Here is a 10,722-nt window from a genome sequence, read left to right on the forward strand (position 1 = left end):
TGACGACTGCGTAGTTGCCCTTTTCGGGAATACTTGTGCCCCTGAACAAACAGTTTACGGAGGTATGCAGTTTCGCCGCTTCGTCAAAGGTTTGCGATGGTGCCTATGAGAATTCGCGCCGTTTAATTACTTCGCCACCTATATGAGACACTTTTCCCCGCCACTGTTACAGTAATGCGAGGTGATAGGAGTACCGTCGGCATTAGTTCAGGCGTGGCCCACAAAAAGCGGTGTTTGACGACTGCGTAGTTGCCCTTTTCGGCAATACTTGTGCCCATGAACAAACAGTTTACGGAGGTATGCAGTTTCGCCGCTTCGTCAAAGGTTTGCGATGGTGCCTATGAGAATTCGCGACGTTTAATTACTTCGCCACCTATATGAGACACTTTTCCCCGCCACTCTTACAGTAATGCGAGGTGATAGGAGTACCGTCCGCATTAGTTCAGGCGTGCCCAACAAAAAGCGGTGTTTGACGACTGCGTAGTTGCCCTTTTCGGGAATACTTGTGCCCCTGAACAAACAGTTTACGGAGGCATGCAGTTTCGCCGCTTCGTCAAAGGTTTGCGATGGTGCCTATGAGAATTCGCGCCGTTTAATTACTTCGCCACCTATATGAGACAGTTTACCCCTCCACTCTTACAGTAATGCGCGGTGATAGGAGTACCGTCAGCATTAGTTCAGGCGTGCCCCACAAAAAGCGGTGTTTGACGACTGCGTAGTTGCCCTTTTCGGCAATACTTGTGCCCCTGAACAAACAGTTTACGGAGGCATGCAGTTTCGCCGCTTCGTCAAAGGTTTGCGATGGTGCCTATGAGAATTCGCGCCGTTTAATTACTTCGCCACCTATATGAGACACTTTACCCCGCCACTCTTACAGTAATGCGCGATGATAGGAGTACCGTCGGCGTTAGTTCAGGCGTGCCCAACAAAATGCGGTGTTTGACGACTGCGTAGTTGCCCTTTTCGGGAATACTTGTGCCCCTGAACAAACAGTTTACGGAGGCATGCAGTTTCGCCGCTTCGTCAAAGGTTTGCGATGGTGCCTATGAGAATTCGCGCCGTTTAATTACTTCGCCACCTATATGAGACAGTTTACCCCTCCACTCTTACAGTAATGCGCGGTGATAGGAGTACCGTCGGCATTAGTTCAGGCGTGCCCCACAAAAAGCGGTGTTTGACGACTGCGTAGTTGCCCTTTTCGGCAATACTTGTGCCCATGAACAAACAGTTTACGGAGGTATGCAGTTTCGCCGCTTCGTCAAAGGTTTGCGATGGTGCCTATGAGAATTCGCGACGTTTAATTACTTCGCCACCTATATGAGACACTTTTCCCCGCCACTCTTACAGTAATGCGAGGTGATAGGAGTACCGTCGGCATTAGTTCAGGCGTGCCCAACAAAAAGCGGTGTTTGACGACTGCGTAGTTGCCCTTTTCGGGAATACTTGTGCCCCTGAACAAACAGTTTACGGAGGCATGCAGTTTCGCCGCTTCGTCAAAGGTTTGCGATGGTGCCTATGAGAATTCGCGCCGTTTAATTACTTCGCCACCTATATGAGACAGTTTACCCCTCCACTCTTACAGTAATGCGCGGTGATAGGAGTACCGTCGGCATTAGTTCAGGCGTGCCCCACAAAAAGCGGTGTTTGACGACTGCGTAGTTGCCCTTTTCGGCAATACTTGTGCCCCTGAACAAACAGTTTACGGAGGCACGCAGTTTCGCCGCTTCGTCAAAGGTTTGCGATGGTGCCTACGAGAATTCGCGACGTTTAATTACTTCGCCACCTATATGAGACACTTTTCCCCGCCACTCTTACAGTAATGCGAGGTGATAGGAGTACCGTCGGCATTAGTTCAGGCGTGCCCAACAAAAAGCGGTGTTTGACGACTGCGTAGTTGCCCTTTTCGGGAATACTTGTGCCCCTGAACAAACAGTTTACGGAGGCATGCAGTTTCGCCGCTTCGTCAAAGGTTTGCGATGGTGCCTATGAGAATTCGCGCCGTTTAATTACTTCGCCACCTATATGAGACAGTTTACCCCTCCACTCTTACAGTAATGCGAGGTGATAGGAGTACCGTCGGCATTAGTTCAGGCGTGCCCAACAAAAAGCTGTGTTTGACGACTGCGTAGTTGCCCTTTTCGGGAATACTTGTGCCCCTGAACAAACAGTTTACGGAGGCATGCAGTTTCGCCGCTTCGTCAAAGGTTTGCGATGGTGCCTATGAGAATTCGCGCCGTTTAATTACTTCGCCACCTATATGAGACACTTTTCCCCGCCACTCTTACAGTAATGCGAGGTGATAGGAGTACCGTCGGCATTAGTTCAGGCGTGCCCAACAAAAAGCGGTGTTTGACGACTGCGTAGTTGCCCTTTTCGGCAATACTTGTGCCCCTGAACAAACAGTTTACGGAGGCATGCAGTTTCGCCGCTTCGTCAAAGGTTTGCGATGGTGCCTATGAGAATTCGCGCCGTTTAATTACTTCGCCACCTATATGAGACAGTTTACCCCTCCACTCTTACAGTAATGCGAGGTGATAGGAGTACCGTCGGCATTAGTTCAGGCGTGCCCAACAAAAAGCGGTGTTTGACGACTGCGTAGTTGCCCTTTTCGGGAATACTTGTGCCCCTGAACAAACAGTTTACGGAGGTATGCAGTTTCGCCGCTTCGTCAAAGGTTTGCGATGGTGCCTATGAGAATTCGCGCCGTTTAATTACTTCGCCACCTATATGAGACACTTTTCCCCGCCACTGTTACAGTAATGCGAGGTGATAGGAGTACCGTCGGCATTAGTTCAGGCGTGGCCCACAAAAAGCGGTGTTTGACGACTGCGTAGTTGCCCTTTTCGGCAATACTTGTGCCCATGAACAAACAGTTTACGGAGGTATGCAGTTTCGCCGCTTCGTCAAAGGTTTGCGATGGTGCCTATGAGAATTCGCGACGTTTAATTACTTCGCCACCTATATGAGACACTTTTCCCCGCCACTCTTACAGTAATGCGAGGTGATAGGAGTACCGTCGGCATTAGTTCAGGCGTGCCCAACAAAAAGCGGTGTTTGACGACTGCGTAGTTGCCCTTTTCGGGAATACTTGTGCCCCTGAACAAACAGTTTACGGAGGCATGCAGTTTCGCCGCTTCGTCAAAGGTTTGCGATGGTGCCTATGAGAATTCGCGCCGTTTAATTACTTCGCCACCTATATGAGACAGTTTACCCCTCCACTCTTACAGTAATGCGCGGTGATAGGAGTACCGTCGGCATTAGTTCAGGCGTGCCCCACAAAAAGCGGTGTTTGACGACTGCGTAGTTGCCCTTTTCGGCAATACTTGTGCCCCTGAACAAACAGTTTACGGAGGCATGCAGTTTCGCCGCTTCGTCAAAGGTTTGCGATGGTGCCTATGAGAATTCGCGCCGTTTAATTACTTCGCCACCTATATGAGACACTTTACCCCGCCACTCTTACAGTAATGCGCGATGATAGGAGTACCGTCGGCGTTAGTTCAGGCGTGCCCAACAAAATGCGGTGTTTGACGACTGCGTAGTTGCCCTTTTCGGCAATACTTGTGCCCCTGAACAAACAGTTTACGGAGGCATTCAGTTTCGCCGCTTCGTCAAAGGTTTGCGATGGTGCCTATGAGAAATCCCGCCGTTTAATTACGACGCCACCTATATGAGACACTTTACCCCGCCACTCTTACAGTAATGTGCGGTGATATGAGTACCGTCGGCATTAGTTCAGGCGTGGCCCACAAAAAGCGGTGTTTGACGACTGCGTAGTTGGCCTTTTCGGCAATACTTGTGCCCATGAACAAACAGTTTACGGAGGTATGCAGTTTCGCCGCTTCGTCAAAGGTTTGCGATGGTGCCTATGAGAATTCGCGACTGTTAATTACTTCGCCACCTATATGAGACACTTTTCCCCGCCACTCTTACAGTAATGCGAGGTGATAGGAGTACCGTCGGCATTAGTTCAGGCGTGCCCAACAAAAAGCGGTGTTTGACGACTGCGTAGTTGCCCTTTTCGGGAATACTTGTGCCCCTGAACAAACAGTTTACGGAGGCATGCAGTTTCGCCGCTTCGTCAAAGGTTTGCGATGGTACCTATGAGAATTCGCGCCGTTTAATTACTTCGCCACCTATATGAGACAGTTTACCCCTCCACTCTTACAGTAATGCGAGGTGATAGGAGTACCGTCGGCATTAGTTCAGGCGTGCCCAACAAAAAGCGGTGTTTGACGACTGCGTAGTTGCCCTTTTCGGGAATACTTGTGCCCCTGAACAAACAGTTTACGGAGGCATGCAGTTTCGCCGCTTCGTCAAAGGTTTGCGATGGTACCTATGAGAATTCGCGCCGTTTAATTACTTCGCCACCTATATGAGACAGTTTACCCCTCCACTCTTACAGTAATGCGAGGTGATAGGAGTACCGTCGGCATTAGTTCAGGCGTGCCCAACAAAAAGCGGTGTTTGACGACTGCGTAGTTGCCCTTTTCGGCAATACTTGTGCCCCTGAACAAACAGTTTACGGAGGCATGCAGTTTCGCCGCTTCGTCAAAGGTTTGCGATGGTGCCTATGAGAATTCGCGCCGTTTAATTACTTCGCCACCTATATGAGACAGTTTACCCCTCCACTCTTACAGTAATACGAGGTGATAGGAGTACCGTCGGCATTAGTTCAGGCGTGCCCAACAAAAAGCGGTGTTTGACGACTGCGTAGTTGCCCTTTTCGGGAATACTTGTGCCCCTGAACAAACAGTTTACGGAGGTATGCAGTTTCGCCGCTTCGTCAAAGGTTTGCGATGGTGCCTATGAGAATTCGCGCCGTTTAATTACTTCGCCACCTATATGAGACACTTTTCCCCGCCACTCTTACAGTAATGCGAGGTGATAGGAGTACCGTCGGCATTAGTTCAGGCGTGGCCCACAAAAAGCGGTGTTTGACGACTGCGTAGTTGCCCTTTTCGGCAATACTTGTGCCCATGAACAAACAGTTTACGGAGGTATGCAGTTTCGCCGCTTCGTCAAAGGTTTGCGATGGTGCCTATGAGAATTCGCGACGTTTAATTACTTCGCCACCTATATGAGACACTTTTCCCCGCCACTCTTACAGTAATGCGAGGTGATAGGAGTACCGTCGGCATTAGTTCAGGCGTGCCCAACAAAAAGCGGTGTTTGACGACTGCGTAGTTGCCCTTTTCGGGAATACTTGTGCCCCTGAACAAACAGTTTACGGAGGCATGCAGTTTCGCCGCTTCGTCAAAGGTTTGCGATGGTGCCTATGAGAATTCGCGCCGTTTAATTACTTCGCCACCTATATGAGACAGTTTACCCCTCCACTCTTACAGTAATGCGCGGTGATAGGAGTACCGTCGGCATTAGTTCAGGCGTGCCCCACAAAAAGCGGTGTTTGACGACTGCGTAGTTGCCCTTTTCGGCAATACTTGTGCCCCTGAACAAACAGTTTACGGAGGCATGCAGTTTCGCCGCTTCGTCAAAGGTTTGCGATGGTGCCTACGAGAATTCGCGACGTTTAATTACTTCGCCACCTATATGAGACACTTTTCCCCGCCACTCTTACAGTAATGCGAGGTGATAGGAGTACCGTCGGCATTAGTTCAGGCGTGCCCAACAAAAAGCTGTGTTTGACGACTGCGTAGTTGCCCTTTTCGGGAATACTTGTGCCCCTGAACAAACAGTTTACGGAGGCATGCAGTTTCGCCGCTTCGTCAAAGGTTTGCGATGTTGCCTATGAGAATTCGCGCCGTTTAATTACTTCGCCACCTATATGAGACAGTTTACCCCTCCACTCTTACAGTAATGCGAGGTGATAGGAGTACCGTCGGCATTAGTTCAGGCGTGCCCAACAAAAAGCGGTGTTTGACGACTGCGTAGTTGCCCTTTTCGGGAATACTTGTGCCCCTGAACAAACAGTTTACGGAGGCATGCAGTTTCGCCGCTTCGTCAAAGGTTTGCGATGGTGCCTATGAGAATTCGCGCCGTTTAATTACTTCGCCACCTATATGAGACACTTTTCCCCTCCACTCTTACAGTAATGCGAGGTGATAGGAGTACCGTCGGCATTAGTTCAGGCGTGGCCCACAAAAAGCGGTGTTTGACGACTGCGTAGTTGCCCTTTTCGGCAATACTTGTGCCCATGAACAAACAGTTTACGGAGGTATGCAGTTTTGCCGCTTCGTCAAAGGTTTGCGATGGTGCCTATGAGAATTCGCGACGTTTAATTACTTCGCCACCTATATGAGACACTTTTCCCCGCCACTCTTACAGTAATGCGAGGTGATAGGAGTACCGTCGGCATAAGTTCAGGCGTGCCCAACAAAAAGCGGTGTTTGACGACTGCGTAGTTGCCCTTTTCGGGAATACTTGTGCCCCTGAACAAACAGTTTACGGAGGCATGCAGTTTCGCCGCTTCGTCAAAGGTTTGCGATGGTGCCTATGAGAATTCGCGCCGTTTAATTACTTCGCCACCTATATGAGACAGTTTACCCCTCCACTCTTACAGTAATGCGCGGTGATAGGAGTACCGTCGGCATTAGTTCAGGCGTGCCCCACAAAAAGCGGTGTTTGACGACTGCGTAGTTGCCCTTTTCGGCAATACTTGTGCCCCTGAACAAACAGTTTACGGAGGCATGCAGTTTCGCCGCTTCGTCAAAGGTTTGCGATGGTGCCTATAAGAAATCCCGCCGTTTAATTACTTCGCCACCTATATGAGACACTTTACCCCGCCACTCTTACAGTAATGCGCGATGATAGGAGTACCGTCGGCATTAGTTCAGGCGTGCCCAACAAAATGCGGTGTTTGACGACTGCGTAGTTGCCCTTTTCGGCAATACTTGTGCCCCTGAACAAACAGTTTACGGAGGCATGCAGTTTCGCCGCTTCGTCAAAGGTTTGCGATGGTGCCTATGAGAATTCGCGCCGTTTAATTACTTCGCCACCTATATGAGACACTTTACCCCGCCACTCTTACAGTAATGCGCGATGATATGAGTACCGTCGGCATTAGTTCAGGCGTGCCCAACAAAATGCGGTGTTTGACGACTGCGTAGTTGCCCTTTTCGGCAATACTTGTGCCCCTGAACAAACAGTTTACGGAGGCATTCAGTTTCGCCGCTTCGTCAAAGGTTTGCGATGGTGCCTATGAGAAATCCCGCCGTTTAATTACGACGCCACCTATATGAGACACTTTACCCCGCCACTCTTACAGTAATGCGCGGTGATAGGAGTACCGTCGGCATTAGTTCAGGCGTGCCCCACAAAAAGCGGTGTTTGACGACTGCGTAGTTGCCCTTTTCGGCAGTACTTGTGCCCCTGAACAAACAGTTTACGGAGGCATGCAGTTTCGCCGCTTCGTCAAAGGTGTGCGATGGTGCCTATGAGAATTTGCGCCGTTTAATTACTTCGCCACCTATATGAGACACTTTACCCCGCCACTCTTACAGTAATGTGCGGTGATATGAGTACCGTCGGCATTAGTTCAGGCGTGGCCCACAAAAAGCGGTGTTTGACGACTGTGTAGTTGGCCTTTTCGGCAATTACTGTGCCCATGAACAAACAGTTTACGGAGGTATGCAGTTTCGCCGCTTCGTCAAAGGTTTGCGATGGTGCCTACGAGAATTCGCGACGTTTAATTACTTCGCCACCTATATGAGACACTTTTCCCCGCCACTCTTACAGTAATGCGAGGTGATAGGAGTACCGTCGGCATTAGTTCAGGCGTGCCCAACAAAAAGCGGTGTTTGACGACTGCGTAGTTGCCCTTTTCGGGAATACTTGTGCCCCTGAACAAACAGTTTACGGAGGCATGCAGTTTCGCCGCTTCGTCAAAGGTTTGCGATGGTGCCTATGAGAATTCGCGCCGTTTAATTACTTCGCCACCTATATGAGACAGTTTACCCCTCCACTCTTACAGTAATGCGAGGTGATAGGAGTACCGTCGGCATTAGTTCAGGCGTGCCCAACAAAAAGCGGTGTTTGACGACTGCGTAGTTGCCCTTTTCGGGAATACTTGTGCCCCTGAACAAACAGTTTACGGAGGCATGCAGTTTCGTCGCTTCGTCAAAGGTTTGCGATGGTGCCTATGAGAATTCGCGCCGTTTAATTACTTCGCCACCTATATGAGACACTTTTCCCCGCCACTCTTACAGTAATGCGAGGTGATAGGAGTACCGTCGGCATTAGTTCAGGCGTGCCCAACAAAAAGCGGTGTTTGACGACTGCGTAGTTGCCCTTTTCGGGAATACTTGTGCCCCTGAACAAACAGTTTACGGAGGTATGCAGTTTCGCCGCTTCGTCAAAGGTTTGCGATGGTGCCTATGAGAATTCGCGCCGTTTAATTACTTCGCCACCTATATGAGACAGTTTACCCCTCCACTCTTACAGTAATGCGCGGTGATAGGAGTACCGTCGGCATTAGTTCAGGCGTGCCCCACAAAAAGCGGTGTTTGACGACTGCGTAGTTGCCCTTTTCGGCAATACTTGTGCATCTGAACAAACAGTTTACGGAGGCATGCAGTTTCGCCGCTTCGTCAAAGGTTTGCGATGGTGCCAATGAGAATTCGCGCCGTTTAATTACTTCGCCACCTATATGAGACACTTTACCCCGCCACTCGTACAGTAATGCGCGGTGATAGGAGTACCGTCGGCATTAGTTCAGGCGTGCCCAACAAAAAGCGGTGTTTGACGACTGCGTAGTTGCCCTTTTCGGCAATACTTGTGCCCCTAAACAAACAGTTTACGGAGGCATGCAGTTTCGCCGCTTCGTCAAAGGTTTGCGATGGTGCCTATGAGAAATCCCGCCGTTTAATTACTTCGCCACCTATATGAGACACTTTACACCGTCACTCTTACAGTAATGCCCGGTGATAGGAGTACTGTCGGCATTAGTTCAGGCGTGCCCCACAAAAAGCGGTGTTTGACGACCGCGTAGCTGCCCTTTTCGGCAATACTTGTGTCCCTGAACAAACAGTTTACGGAGGCATGCACTTTCGCCGCTTCGTCAAAGGTTTGCGATGGTGCCTATGAGAACTCGCCCCGTTTAATTACTTCGCCACCTATATGAGACACTTTACCCCGCCACTCTTACAGTAATGCGCGATGTTAGGAGTACCGTCGGCATTAGTTCAGGCGTGCCCAACAAAAAGCGGTGTTTGACGACTGCGTAGTTGCCTATTCCGGTAGCACTTTCTTAAAACAAACGTAAAAAGTCTGTTCTACTACGTTTGTTCCTCCAGCAGTTCAGCTGGTTTTATCTGCGCGTAAGTTTTCATACAGCGTATTTTCACGTAACTGTAATTTCTACCCAGGCCAAACATTTAAAAATGCCTGCGCGTTGTTTTTAAACAGGATAGTCTTTCTTGGGCTATTTAAATGTCGAAATTTGCGTTTTTTTGTCTCTCTGTCTTTTTGTCTGTCTCTCCGCGACTCGATTCCGCTCTCCGGCCAAAGTGAAACAGAAGCTACGCGATTGTGTTATATACGTAAAGCGATATTTAAACGCCTGAGTCCGGTGGCAATGTTCATACTTGTCAACGTTGTTGAAATGAGAACAGGTCATTGCGCAATATAAGGCAGAAAATCAATACATAAGCGATATTTTATGTGTTCCTTTATTGAAAAATTAATGGATTCTTGTTTTTTGCGATAGCAAATAAATATACATAAACTGCACAAAACCTTCGCTTGCTCTTGGCAGCGCTAATATAGCTCCCGCCGGCATTTAAGAAATCAAACAGCAACAGCAACGAAAGGATTCACTGGACAGGTTGCACTTTCCCCACGCAATGCTCGTGGAGTAGGGCAACATTTTTTTATCAACGTTAGTGTAGGGTGTTTTGATTCACGTGCGTTTCCGCCATGCGGCAATGCTGGCATTGAGGCACCCTACCTGGAGAAGTGAAACGCGGTAAATTTAAACTGACTTGAGCAAACATCGAGCGTGTTATCTTAGGATGAATGATACGGGAGAGGAATCGCATAAGAGGCAAGCGGAAATAGAAAGGAGACATTTATTTGGCAGTGGTGGTAGTCGACTATCGTCTTTCGATGATATGTGCAACGGAAAGAGGAGATGTAGGGCCATTTTTGCGGATGAAAACTATGAAAAGGGTGAGTTTTGTGACGCCTACGGGTAGTTTGCGAAATCTTGTTTTTGGTGTCATTCTCCACTTTTTTTCAGTGCATTGTTAATATTGTAAGGAACACAACACTATAGGCTCGCATAGACTTCATTACTCAAAACCAAACGTCCTTCCTGGTTTTATTAAAAGAACTAGTTCTAGGAGAATGACGTTGGCCTTCCGGCATTGAAACGTCGTGTGCAACAAGTACATTGCGACAAGCAGAACAATATGTAGCGCCCCTAAATTGCCGAAACGTTAATTTTTCATTGCTAAAGTCTAATAGAACGAAAGAAAACCTATCATTATCGCCATTTTTGTGTATGAAAATCCACAGTTGTTTTCTATAATACAACAATAGACCGTTTCAATTGTAGGGCCTTCCGTCTAGATGAGTGCAGCGCTTTGTTGGACATTTATTATCATTGGATATGCAGGCTCGATTAGATGACCTTTGTGAGTATTTTATTTTGCCAATTATTAACATATAAGGCCTTCCGTCTCAGTGAATTATTCTCCTTGTATAGCCTCAAGACCATAAGCAGTTGATTGGGTTCCAGAGGGGGAAATGAGGTCCCGCGCGAGATAT

Source organism: Haemaphysalis longicornis, unplaced genomic scaffold (assembly GCF_048455015.1).
Source record: "Haemaphysalis longicornis isolate Haplotype H1 unplaced genomic scaffold, Haemaphysalis longicornis Haplotype H1 scaffold_8, whole genome shotgun sequence".
Lineage (NCBI taxonomy): Eukaryota > Metazoa > Arthropoda > Arachnida > Ixodida > Ixodidae > Haemaphysalis > Haemaphysalis longicornis.